Genomic DNA, 12,639 nt, shown 5'->3' with positions numbered 1-12,639 from the left:
GAGTTAAATTTATTCTGTGGGGAAAAATCTTTAATCGAGAAATGTTTTGCACCCCAAGAAAATGTAACTAGATCTTTAAGGTGATCAGACTGTATATCGACTTTTAAGTAGTAATCTATTGCTTCCTGTTTCAGTGAGGAATAAAAATAAAATGACAAAGATCAAATACCCTAGTCCTGGGGTGGCTAACCAGTCCATCATGAAGAGCCAAAAAACATTTCACACCACCATTCAAGCCGCACAACAAAAAAAGATGCCCTCACTACAACAGCAACAGTGACTTATAGGCTACACTTAATGAGACATAGGGTTACAGTTTAAATAGCTCTTCTCTTTTTCATTTAAAGTGAATGCTATAAATGATCATTTTCAGGAATGAGTAGCAAGTAACAAAAATATCTGAGACTCATCACAAATTTCCCCTCACTCAATGACTTTGGAGCATTGCTGATATGATAACTGATATGATGCTAGTGTGACCGTTGAGGGTTGTTTTGAGTGTTCCTTAATTTTTTTCTAAATTGAAAATGAACAAAAAGAAAATGAATCTGCTTCTCTGACATATGTTTAAAAAAAGCCTATACTACCTTTAGCCTACAGTACCTTGTATTTGGGAAAACTCGTGGGAAATGTTCAGGTTTTTAGCTTTATGCATCAGTTAAGTCTGGCATACTAAGTACCACACTAACGTGTAGAACACATTTATTACAGTGTTATTTTGGTCACAGACACATTGGTATATATAGGGTTATGCTACAAAAAGACAAATCCTCCTTTTGAATGTCCTTATTTGTGCTTGGCTTCAGGTTACGTTTTCCTGATTTCAACAGTAGCATTAAACCTGGCAGACAAATAGCCTATGTGTCTGCTTATGTTTCTTTTGGGGCTAGATTCATATCCATCACATGACGGTAAAATTATTTTAATTATTGTCAAATAATGAAATGCATTTTTGATTTATCAGAATTAGATTTTAATTCAAGTCCAAGGAGAATTGAGAACATCAGTTGAGCAGCCACGAGCTACACAAGAGGAAGCAAAGAGCCACAGGTTTGCCACCCCTGCCCTAGTCATTCTTCAACATAGAATACACAATAGAAATTAGGGGCAAATGTATTGATCATTGTAAGTCAGGGAATGGCTATAATTGATTGGCTATCAATGAGATGAAATGGTCAGAAGAACGGCAAAAATCCTCTATCGATCGCTGTTGAAGAGCGACAGAAGTATATCTTGTGGTCACCAAGTCTCCAAAAGCTAGCATCAGATGCAACAGATTATGTAAAATCCCCTTTATGTCATTTAACCACAATGTAACTGCCTGGAGTTTGTTAAATGCTGTAAGGACTTTGGCTGGATCTGTGTTCTATGGTCAAATGAAAATTCATGCGGTCAGCGATTGTTTATGTTCTGGCTGCCGAGCTGAATGGCTGGTCGGTGGAGAGAACGGGCGTACAGGTGGCGTTGGCCCTGGAGGGGGAAGCGCTACAAGTATTAGAAGACCTGCCACCGGCAGAGCAAGCAACCTGGACTGCAATCGAGGCCGCTCTGCAACGACGATTCGGCCAGAGGATCTTCACCAGCGATGCTCGAGAACAACTCGCTTCCAGACGGCGCCACAAGGGCGAGAGACTGGGCAAGTTCGCGGCTGACCTGCATCTGTATGCCCGGCGGGGCTACCTAACGTACATTCAGAGTCTACATGAAGAGATGGCACTGGAAGCGTTTGTGCGAGGCATCCACCGGGAGGCTGAGAGAACACCTTAGCCTGAGCCCCAGCTCGCTGGCCGCGGCCTTCGCGGAGGCGAACAGGTGGAAAACATCTTCCACAATAACGGAGTCGAGGCATTGCGTCGCCAGACATCGATGGAGGAAGATGGGGAGGAGTTTGAGACGACGCAACAGACCACAGCATAGCCACCACAACGCCGCCCACGCCCAAAGGGAAGAGAGCCGGCCAGCGAGACGGATGCTACCGGTGTGGCGAACGGGGCACATCGCACAGGTACTGTCCCGCCCCAGCACCCCTCACGCAGCCCCAGTCAAACTAGAGGGGGGGGTGGCACGGGGGAAGGGATGCCACCTTCAAGTTTCACTACCTCCCTGGCTATGGACTGCATACGACTGGGTGGCTCGCCAAACAAAGAGGACTCTATGTGGACTGTGCGCTAGGCGGGACTCAGTGTCGATGCCTTGATCGATACTGGGTCCACCATCTGGCTGAATGCGCCCGGTCTCTTACCCGCACGCTGGTAGCCAGACCCAGAGGCTGGGAAGAGACAAAAAACACGCATCCAAACAGTTACCCGGAGCGGCGGAACTGTATGGACAAAAGTGGTGTGGCGTGTGAATCAACGGTGAGACGGCGACGCCCGGCTTTGGTTAGCTAGCATTCAGGATGATTGCATTCGGCCTGGGCGTGCTAGGAGAAATGGGGGCTGTGGTGGACATTTCCCGGTTCACACTACGCCGGGGCCGAGCAGCGTGAGTGTTGCACTGCGGCGGGGAAAACAGAGCATGAAGTAATAGAAGTAATAGAGCCAAGCAGTAGTCCCTGGGCTGCGCCCGGCTGTACTAGTCGGAAGAAGGACGGCTCGTGGCGGTTCTGTGTTGACTACAGGCGCCTCAACCAGGTAACCGGAAAGACTCCTACCCGGCTCCCCGCGTGGCGATCGCTGGACAGCATTGCCCGCTCCTGCTGGTTTGGCTTCGCTGGACTTGCGTAGTGGCTACTGGTAGATTGAGCTAGCCCGGGCTTCGCCCGAAGACAGCGTTCACCATCGGGCAAAGGGCTGTGGCAGTTCGGGTACTTCCGTTCGGGCCACTATACAGCGGGCCCAGCGAACCCGGCGACTGATGGAGTGTGTCCTGGCGGGCATTCCAAAGAACATGCTGCGTGGTTTACCTGGGCGACATCCTGTGTCGTACAGCGGACTTCACGGTGCCATAGGACATCTGGAAAAGGTGTTGACGGGCCTGGCGCCATGGGTCCCGAGGTGCTGGGCTCAAACTGCACCCGAAAAAGTGCCATCTGTTCGAGTCAAACCCGGGTTCCTGGGCCATGTCATTGGGGCTGCGGGTGGCCACCGACCCAGCTAAAGGTGGAGAGAACGGTGAGGCGTTGGCCTGTTCCGGTAAACGGCGGTGCTGAGCTGCGGAGCTTCCTGGGCCTGGCGTCATATTACCCGGTGCTTCATTGGGGACTTTGCTACAGTCACCAGCCGTGGCTCAACCGGAGCCCGCTCGTCGGCTACAGGCTGCATCACCGCTGGCAGAAAGAGAGAGTCGCTGTTTTCAACGCTCACCAGCATCGCACCAACGAGAGGGTCAACACTCGCCAACAGCACGCCAGCGAGAGACTCGACGCTCACCAGCGCCGCGCCATCAAGAGAGCCACCGCTCGCCAGCTTCACGCCAGCGAAAGAGACAACGCACCGCAGCCCAACGCCACAACACAGCACTGCAGAGCGGCAGCTGAGGCCATGGACACGCAGTCGCCGGTGGACGTGATGTCGAGGGAGGAGATCCTGAAGGCGCAATCGGAGGACGCCACGCTCGGCCGAGTGTGGTCATGGATCGAAGCGGTCAGCGACTGCCATGGACTGCCCATATCAGCACTTTCGATCCAGAGACCAAAGCGATTTTTTTTTTTTGGCCAGTGGCCGGAATAGTAGCCGCGTCAAGGACTGTTGTATAGACACTGGCGAGCTCCCGATAGACATAATCTGACATTTTTCCAGTTGCTGGTTCCTGCTGAATAACGAGCCTGTGTACTGAAACATGTGCATGGGGCAGTGGGGGCGGCTCATTTCGGCATTGCAAAGACTCCCGTCGGCTGAGAAGCCACTTCTATTGGCGGGATGCAGGCTGGGCGTTGAACTGCATGTTCACTGCTGTGACGCCTGCACAGCGAAGAAAGGGCCGCACGGCGGCCTTCGCCGCTCGCTGCAGCAATCGCAGTTGGGGCTCCCATGGAGCGGGTAGCCGTCGATGTCATGGGCCCACTGCCAGTCACAGAAGCGGGGAAACCGATCACGTGCTTCCGTGGCCATGGACTATTTCACTAAGTGGCGGGCGTATGCAGTGCCAGATCAGAGCCCCACGACAGGCGGACAGACTGGTCACTGAGATGTTCTGCGGTTGGGGCACGGAAGAGCTCCACAGCGAACAAAGGCGGAATTTCGGGCGAGGTGTTTGCTGAGGTTTGCCAGCGCATGGACATCGGGAGAAAGCGAAACAACACCTCTGCATCCACAAAGCGGCGGGCTGGTGGAGCGGTTTAACGGGCGCTTCAGTGCAGCTGGCCATATTGGCCGACCGCCGACAAAAGGACTGGGACTTACACTTGCCCCTGGTGCTCTGGGCATATCGCACAGTGGTGCAAGAGTCAACAAAATGCACACCGGCAGCTTTGATGTTCGGGTGGGAGCTACGCACGCCGGTGGACTTGGTGTTCGGTTCGCCTCCGGAAGCGGAGATTGGAGGTAAGCCAGGGCTGGAATACTACAAGCAGCTACGCGAGAGACTGAAAGGAGTACACGAGTTGGCCCGGCAGTCTATGAGTGAAGCTGGAATACGGCAAAAGCGAGCTGTCGCGGCCAGGAGTTCCAGACTGGCGATAAAGTTTGGAGAGAAAGAAAGGCATTTCCCCGAAACTCACTAGCCAGTGGGTCAGGCCGTGCGATGTCTTAGACCACGTCAGACAGCTTCTCTATCGTGTGAGGCTGATTAAGCGTTGGAGAGATGTGGCTCTCCACCGTGATCGACTGGCCCCGTATCGACCCCTGGCCTCAGCTGAGGGTCGTGGAGACTTTGACACTGACTCTGTGGAACTTGGTGACAATGGAGCTGTGGCTCTAACACCGGTCACCGTTCAGCCTTCACCGGAAGTCACCGCCGCGACAGCGGGGCGCCCACAACGCCAGCCTCGCGTCCCAGCCAGGCTCATGGACTGACGTAGGGTAAGACTTGAGTCAAGGGGACATGGACTAAGTCTCGGGGGGCTGTGTAATGTTTTGAGCCTAGCTGTTCATGACTGTGCTCCCATGATGCTGTTCGGTTGATGTGTTATGTTGAATGTTAATGTTAACCATGCAAGTTACCAATGTTGTGCGTCCTGACTGTCGTGTTTATGTTTATAGTTGATTACAGTGTTCATAACCGGGTCTAACTAGTGTGTGTTGTAGATACAGCCTCACATAGATGTTTAGTGCTGGAGCATAAGGGCCAGGTCAGGCCCGGAATTATGTGTTCGTGTGTTTTGGTGCATAACCAATAAAAAACATTCTGAGACAACTGTGCAGTTTGTTACAATATCATTGGTGGAAACAGTGGCAACGTGTAATACCCCACCCCCTAGAAATTCTCTGCCACAGCCTATGTTGACCTTTTTCTCATTTAAACCGAGTGATTAATGCTGGCATTGTCATTTTCATCTGCAAAAATCTAAACCTATTAATTGCAAGTATATAAAACATTTTACTGAAGCCGACCAATATGTGCCATTATTTGTGTTAAATATCTGTGTTGGAAAAAATATATAGCCTGGACGAATGTCTGGGTATCGCAAAAGTTATCAATTGTCTGCGGGCTTAACGGCAGCGCATCAGTGCACTCTGGCGGCTCAGCGGAGTTAGCATCTGTTCTTTTCATCTCTGAGTAAGAATAGGCCTACGATACACAGTAGGTTTTGACCATACATATTTATGTATATAGTTACTCTACATCGAGAGACCATAGGTACAAGACATCAGTCAAAAACAATTTAATCTACGTGTCACACTAGTTCACCTGCAGGTAGCGAGAAGCAAGAGGACAATCTCACATCATAAGAAAATTGAACCTACAACGTTGGGATAAGAAGTCATCTGCTTTAGCCACTACACCATTTATCACTAGGCTACTGTTAATAGGGTCTGGGAAGATTATAATTAATACTAAAAGCAAGGCAATACTTGAATTAACATAAATAGCAAGAATGAGCCAAGTAGGGGAGTCAGTGTCTTAATCAAAATTAAGCTACAGGATAGATCAATACTTTGAGTCACGAGATAAACATCCACTTTGCAATTTTTGGTTAGGCGGTTGTGACCAACAGGAACTACCAAGGAACGACACACGTGCGACTGCCTAGGGGCAGTAGTTCAAACGACCAAACTTTGCGTCCTTGTTTGCGATTGAGAGTTCGAACTACCCTTTCTTGAAACACCAAATCCAAGAACGATGGAGTGAACTACCAGGGTTGCGATGCAAGATAGCGATGCTTTCTAGAAACGACCCCCAGAACAGCAGCTCGGTCCTCGGTACTCATCTTGCATGACTTGAGCTGCTTTTGACACAGTCAACCGACACATCGTACAATCCATATTCTCAAACATGGGCATTACAAGCCAAGCACACTCTTGGTTTCTATCCTACCTGCGATCGTTCAATGACCCTATTTGCATTTGTTTTTTAACAATCGCCAAGACACATTGTGATCCGAGGTGGTTCGAGACGCATTTCATCACATATCTTTGGTAGTGTAAATGCTAATTCCTTGATGATGTGTCCCAGACAATGGGAGTTCTAATGAATGTGACGTTAGCAACAGCAGAAACAAAACACAAGTGATACTGTAAGCAACGTTTATGAAGTCCACTCAATACATGTGTGAACCACTATGTGTCTCGATCAGATCAGATCACCCAAGATGTATCCATAAAAACAAATGTAAACTAGTCCAATGTGTCATGGCTAGGACAAACATCCACATCTCACTGCTCTGCCACATGGGTGCCCCAAGGCTCAGTGCTGCGGCCCCTTCTCTTTGCCTTGTACACCATGTTGCTGGGCATGTAAGCTAAGCGCACACTGATGTGACAATATTCTTCAATTCTTCAATATCAAAATGCTTTTTTTCCTCCATGTTCTGACGCTATTTCAAAATAATTTTTGAATGTTCAAATGTACTCTACATAGCATCTTTAAAAGAGAAATCTGATATTTTACAACCTGTGCCCTACATTCAGATGATTTTAGTTATCCGATTTAGGGTGGGCTTTATGTGGTGACAAAGGAGGACCATTACTGTAAGTCATTTGTTACACAACCGAATGGCTGTACTGATCATGTCAGTATTGAACCATAATATGGACATATTTTCTTTAACAAATAATAAATATAATTGTGCTCAAGTTTACATACCCTGGCAGAATTTGTGAAAGTTTTTGGAAAATATCACTGAGGGGTAATCCATCAAACAAGGTAATGGCAAATTCTGGTTTATTTAAAAAAGTCTTGATCATTTGCCATATCAAGGTCATATATTTTACCACAACAATACCTCCTGACTGCCAGCAGTTCAATTTTGTCCTCTCTAGAGGACATTTGTAAACTTGACTATCTCCCACACCATGCATACTACTGAGCCAACTGCTTTTGTTCTCTACAGAGGACTTTTAGTTTATAACAAATGTATGGGAGTGGGGTATTGGGAACTTCCTCTTTGGCTTCTTGGAAAATGGCGTCCATCATCACAAGGACATTTTAAGAAAGAAAGAGCAAGTTCACAAAACCCCACCCCCATACATTTGTTATCAATTAAAAGTCCTAAATGTCCTCTGTAGAGAACAAAAGGATTTAGCTCAGTAGTATTGGTCTGTTCATGCCACCTGTTCATTTCCCCACTGCTTGTGTTCATGTGCTTTGCCGTCAGAATGTGTGAACAAGATGGATGCCACAACAAAGGTTAAAATATACGCTCACTAATATGCTCACTTAAATAAACAACTGTATTTGCTTAAAAATATGGTGTAAGACGCTTGTGAAAGAAGGATATGCAGCTCTCAAATGACAAAAATGGCAAATTCCCAAGTTCACATAAAAACTGTTGGACATGAAAGGCCACATGGACTACAAACATACTACGTGACGACAGAAGTGATGACGAGCCCTTAGCTGGGCAACTCCGTTAGCAAAATCTAGCCCCAGTTGCCCACCTCTTATTACCACTGATGGTGTTTTCACTGGGGAAAAAGTTTTTCCCTTGCCCATGAACGCACCGTATGCATGGTCTGGGAGATAGTCAAGTTTACAAATGGCCTCTAGGACAAAATTTAACTCTGGTAGTCAGGAGGTTCTGATTATATTACATTTAATAAGAAATAATAATAATAATAATAATAATAATTTTTATCTAAAGTGCCTTTCATGTTACCCAAGGACACTGTACAATAAGACAAGAGTAACACAGACAAAAAAGCAACATAAAAGCAACATAGGCCTACATGACAACACAACAGGTCAATGTGAGACTGTCCCCAACTGTAACCAGAATGAACGGAAGATGAAAACCGCAATGGGAATAGGTTTCAGGAATGAGGTGGATAGCAGCCAGAATTAAATTCAGATCTCTCACTCTAGCCTATAGAACACTTACTGGGTCTGCACTTTGCTATCAAAATTCTATGATCCAGCTCTACGTCCTCTCTCACCCACTGCTGTCCTCTGATGAGCGTCTGCTACTGTATGTCAGCCTTTCATCTAAGAAGTCACAGTCAAGACTCTTTTCTTCTGTGATCCCTCATTGTTGGTGGAACTGTGGTTTGCACTTAGTATTATTATTCTGTTCAATTTTGTTTAGTCTAATATTCCGTAAGTATGAGGTGGAACCAAAAAAACTCCATTCATCTATCCTCAGCCTTCTAGTTTTGATCAGCACAATATAAAATAATAATACACATGCAAACATGCACTCCAGCACATCCAGAAGACATATTACTCAAGTTTGCCTACTCTCTTGTATCCTTAAGATTTCACAGTGCTTCAGTAGGTGAGGAATTTTCATAGCATGCTGTGGAGGACAGTGGTAGCCCTGCAGCTCTCCCCTCAACCCCTATCCCTACATAAACCCTAGTAGTCTTTTGATCAACCCTTCCCATTTGTTCCCACCACTCAGTCCGACATAATATTTATCACACTAAGTGCACTTACCACCCACCGACCAAAACAAAGAGGCTTTGAGGCACACAATAAATAATACACCCTGGCAACATACACACTTTGGCTGCATACCCTGAATACACATGGACCACTGCACATAGACCAGCTCCATAGACCCAGACAAATACATACAACCTGACTATGGACTGTTCATACAAGCTGATATGCTCAACAAAGCTTTGCGAATAGTGAGTTCAGCTTCAGCTTTTTATGAATGTGTGTGTGACCGAGTGTGTGTATACTTGTGAGCGTGTATTTCACTGCCAAGGCAAAATGTTGACAAGGAATCAGAAAAAAGACACAGAAAGATTGATGTATGGTGTTTTTAGGTTGAATACAGTATGAGCGAGATGGGGAAAAAGTGAAACATTGAGAAGGAGGAATACAGATGAGCATGTTTCTATGGACGAAATGGAAAGATCTGGGGTGAGAAACTTGCATCATCGGCACCAACCAATCAGGAGACTTCTACAAAATATTCAAAGGGAGTGTCCTAGCAACAGACGAGTAAATACATTTTCTGCCTCATCTGATTGTGTAGGTGAGATGCGAGCACATTCATAGACCTATGTCAAAGATTGCCAAACCAATACAAACCTTTCTGCAAATTCTTTCTTTTATAAGCATACTCTTGTGGTTTTCAAAGCTTTTTAAATGGATTAGAACATAATTGTGTCTAATGTAGCTGTGCATTATCATCACATATGTCAGCTTTGCTTTGTAATGCAAAATCTCAAATCTCTATAGTGGATCATAAAGATGGACAGTAAAGGTCAGCCTCCCCATCTATCCTCATGCAAACATGCATTCATTTAATTTCCATTAAAATGATAGGTAGTGTATTTTAAACGCTGAAAAATATGGGTATAGTTGTACTGTATGTAATCTACTCATATTTTAATGATTGTCATGTTTATCATATATCCAATACACCACAAATCTGGGATTACACACACACACACACACACACACACACTTTTTGGTCCAGATATACCACACCATTTTATGCCTATAAAGCATTTTACTTTTATCATTGGTTCTTCCAAATGCACATGCACACATGTGCTCACAGACAGAGATACAGTATGGATGCTTTGTTGTATGCCCACATTTTTTCTCATTATTATCTATCAGAACCCAAATCCTGTTCACTTTAATTTCTCCATCAGACGTTAGAGGTGAGAGGAGGGCTCTTCTCCTTTCTCCTTCCTATTCTCCCTGTCTTCTCATCTGGTCTCTGTTCTTCTCTCTATCCAAATGTGCTCTTTGCTCTTCTTCTCTTCCTTATTCTGTCCTCTATCCTCTTTCATTTACAGTCCCTCCGCTATAATGTCTTTCTGAGTAAAAATGTCAGGCTATTGTTCTGAGCTCTGCGTGTGTACAGTGAGGCTCACATAAACACATACACCACAGTCATTTTCACTAATTAGCCTTAAATGGATTTTCCTTTTTGCTAGACGTGCCTGTAAATGTCATTGAAGCAGTAAAATGGTGCTGCCTGTGAAATATTTTGACAGACATACACATAAACACACAGTACACTCACAGGATGTACTGACGTTATGAAATCTTTTGTGTTTGTGCAGTCCTTCTGGCACTCATTTTAGCAGTAGATTTAGCGTCTTCGTGCAAAAAGGTGTAAATAGGTCTCAGTGGGTTCTGGTTTACCTAGCAACACACACACACACACAGACAGAGACATACATAAGCATGTATATCTATGTATGTGTCTATGTGAGTACATTTTACATCGCTACACTACCGCCCACTGCAGTGAAAGAGGACAAGCCCCAGCTGACCGAAAGTAGCACACCCCTTCCCCTGCATCCTTCTGTGCGTCCTTTCTGTACTCTCTGCATGTTTCCTCTCCTCCTCAGCATCATGCCCCCTCTCCCTCATCATAGCTTAATGCAGCCAGGCTCTTCCTTTATCAGCTAAGTAGTATACCAGTCTGAGCTGCCGGCTCTAGCACAGCCAATGCACTACACAAACACACCCTCTACATACTCTACCTTTTGCACTGAGGACATTGGACACCACTGCACATTTACATCATCTTTATGTCCATAACCACAGTATTTGACACATTCTCATTTCTGTACAATCTGCATCTGAATCTCCTATTACACATTAACGTGTTAGCATGCTGGTCTCTTTATTTATCAAATCTTAGATGGTCTAGTCATCATCAATGGATGTGCAAATAAGGACCAGATAGGGAAACACTGATTGAGGTAAGACAGATACACACACATTCACACAGATAAATGACATCCAGACCCACAGGCTGTGTTGTTCTTACCGGTTGGTTGTGCAGTAGGATCTCTGCAGTCTTCCCTTTTCTCTTCAGGCAAATGGAGCACTGGGTGAATAAATGGTGGATTTGGTGGAAAGAGTCCTGTTGTAGGGTAGAAAACGCTGCTGACAGCCTCCTTTATTCCAGCTCGCAGCCTGTGGACGGATCTGCCTACACACACCGCTAGCTCCTTCAGCGTCTCACGCCCTCTGCATGTGTTTGTGTGAGTGAGTCCTCTCTTGCTCACTGGCCGTCTTCTCTCACTGCTCTCTCATTCAGTGTTGCTCTGTAATCAGGATGGTCTCTGCTAAGCAACAATAATCTATTAGAAATAGGATGGTTGTTCTTTCTTCTCTATTCTGAATCTGATTTTAACCTCTTAATGTCTCTCTCCCTGCCTTTCCTTCAGACCTTCTCCTTCTCTCTTGCTGTTTTTTTTCTCCCCCTCTCCCTCCCTTTCTCTTTCACTGTCTCTCTTCTCACACAAAGACCCCCAGCAACCCAGTAAAGCCCCCTCCCCCTGGGTTACAACAGACATTTCAGAGTCTGCTCACAAAGTGGGGGGTGGGCGTGTGTTCTGGGGCATGTTTGAGTGTTTCAGTATGTGGGTGACTGTGTCATTTGAGTGTGTGTCATTTGAGTGTGTGTGTGTGTGTGTGTGTGTGTGTGTGTGTGTGTGTGTGAGTGAGAGTGTGTGTGTGTGTGTGTGTGTGTGTATAAACAACTGTGACATTCTCTTCAGTAGGTGTCTGGACTCCCAACATAACATAAACTGGGTTCCCAGCACTTTGCAGTGCTTATAGCTGGTTGTGGTCATGTTATTGTGAGGGTAAATGATCCATGCATAACAGGTCTGCAGCACTGGAACAGAATTTCCTTTGTGTGTTGCTGATAGCTCACCCTGATCCACAAGACCAGTTCACTCTGCATCTCAAGGTCCCGTGGTCATCACGTCTTTTGAATGCCCTGGTTTTGAGTCTGGGCTTTACATGATCTACACCCAGCAATCTAGCAGTTATAATTATTTGAATTATTTCACGCAGGTCACAAAGAATCATTCCTACTGCTGCTTAGTTTGGCTTATTTGCCAGCTAGCTAGCTGATGAATGTGGAGAAATGTTTGAGCCAGTCCACGTCGTCAAGTGATGTAAAATCCAAAGTTGACAAAAGACCAAGTTACACACTGTCCAGAAAACACGGATAGTGAACCTGGTCACAATTTCAGAGAATAGAAATGGCATATTCTTAATTGTTACGATTATAAGGGGGTCCTCAGAATTTTTTTGGTAACACTTTACTAAATGTTTTACTAAAAGTATCTACATAAGAGTGACATGACACTGTCATAACCTTTACACTAA

The 12,639-nt window shown here is 45.8% G+C and overlaps 1 protein-coding gene across 1 annotated transcript in view; it reads right to left on the bottom strand.

Annotated features, from left to right (window-relative positions):
- fam49al (family with sequence similarity 49 member A, like) overlaps positions 1–11,766 on the bottom strand; it is a 46,174-nt gene extending 34,408 nt beyond the window's left edge. Inside the window, exon 1 of the mRNA XM_048229020.1 lies at positions 11,285–11,766. The gene's annotated coding sequence lies outside the window, so the exon portion shown is untranslated. The remainder of the gene's footprint in view (positions 1–11,284) is intronic.
- Between the last annotated feature and the right edge of the window lie 873 nt (positions 11,767–12,639).

This window comes from Alosa alosa, chromosome 20, assembly GCF_017589495.1.
Source record: "Alosa alosa isolate M-15738 ecotype Scorff River chromosome 20, AALO_Geno_1.1, whole genome shotgun sequence".
Classification (NCBI taxonomy): domain Eukaryota; kingdom Metazoa; phylum Chordata; class Actinopteri; order Clupeiformes; family Clupeidae; genus Alosa; species Alosa alosa.
This window is presented reverse-complemented; position numbering and strand designations above follow the sequence as displayed.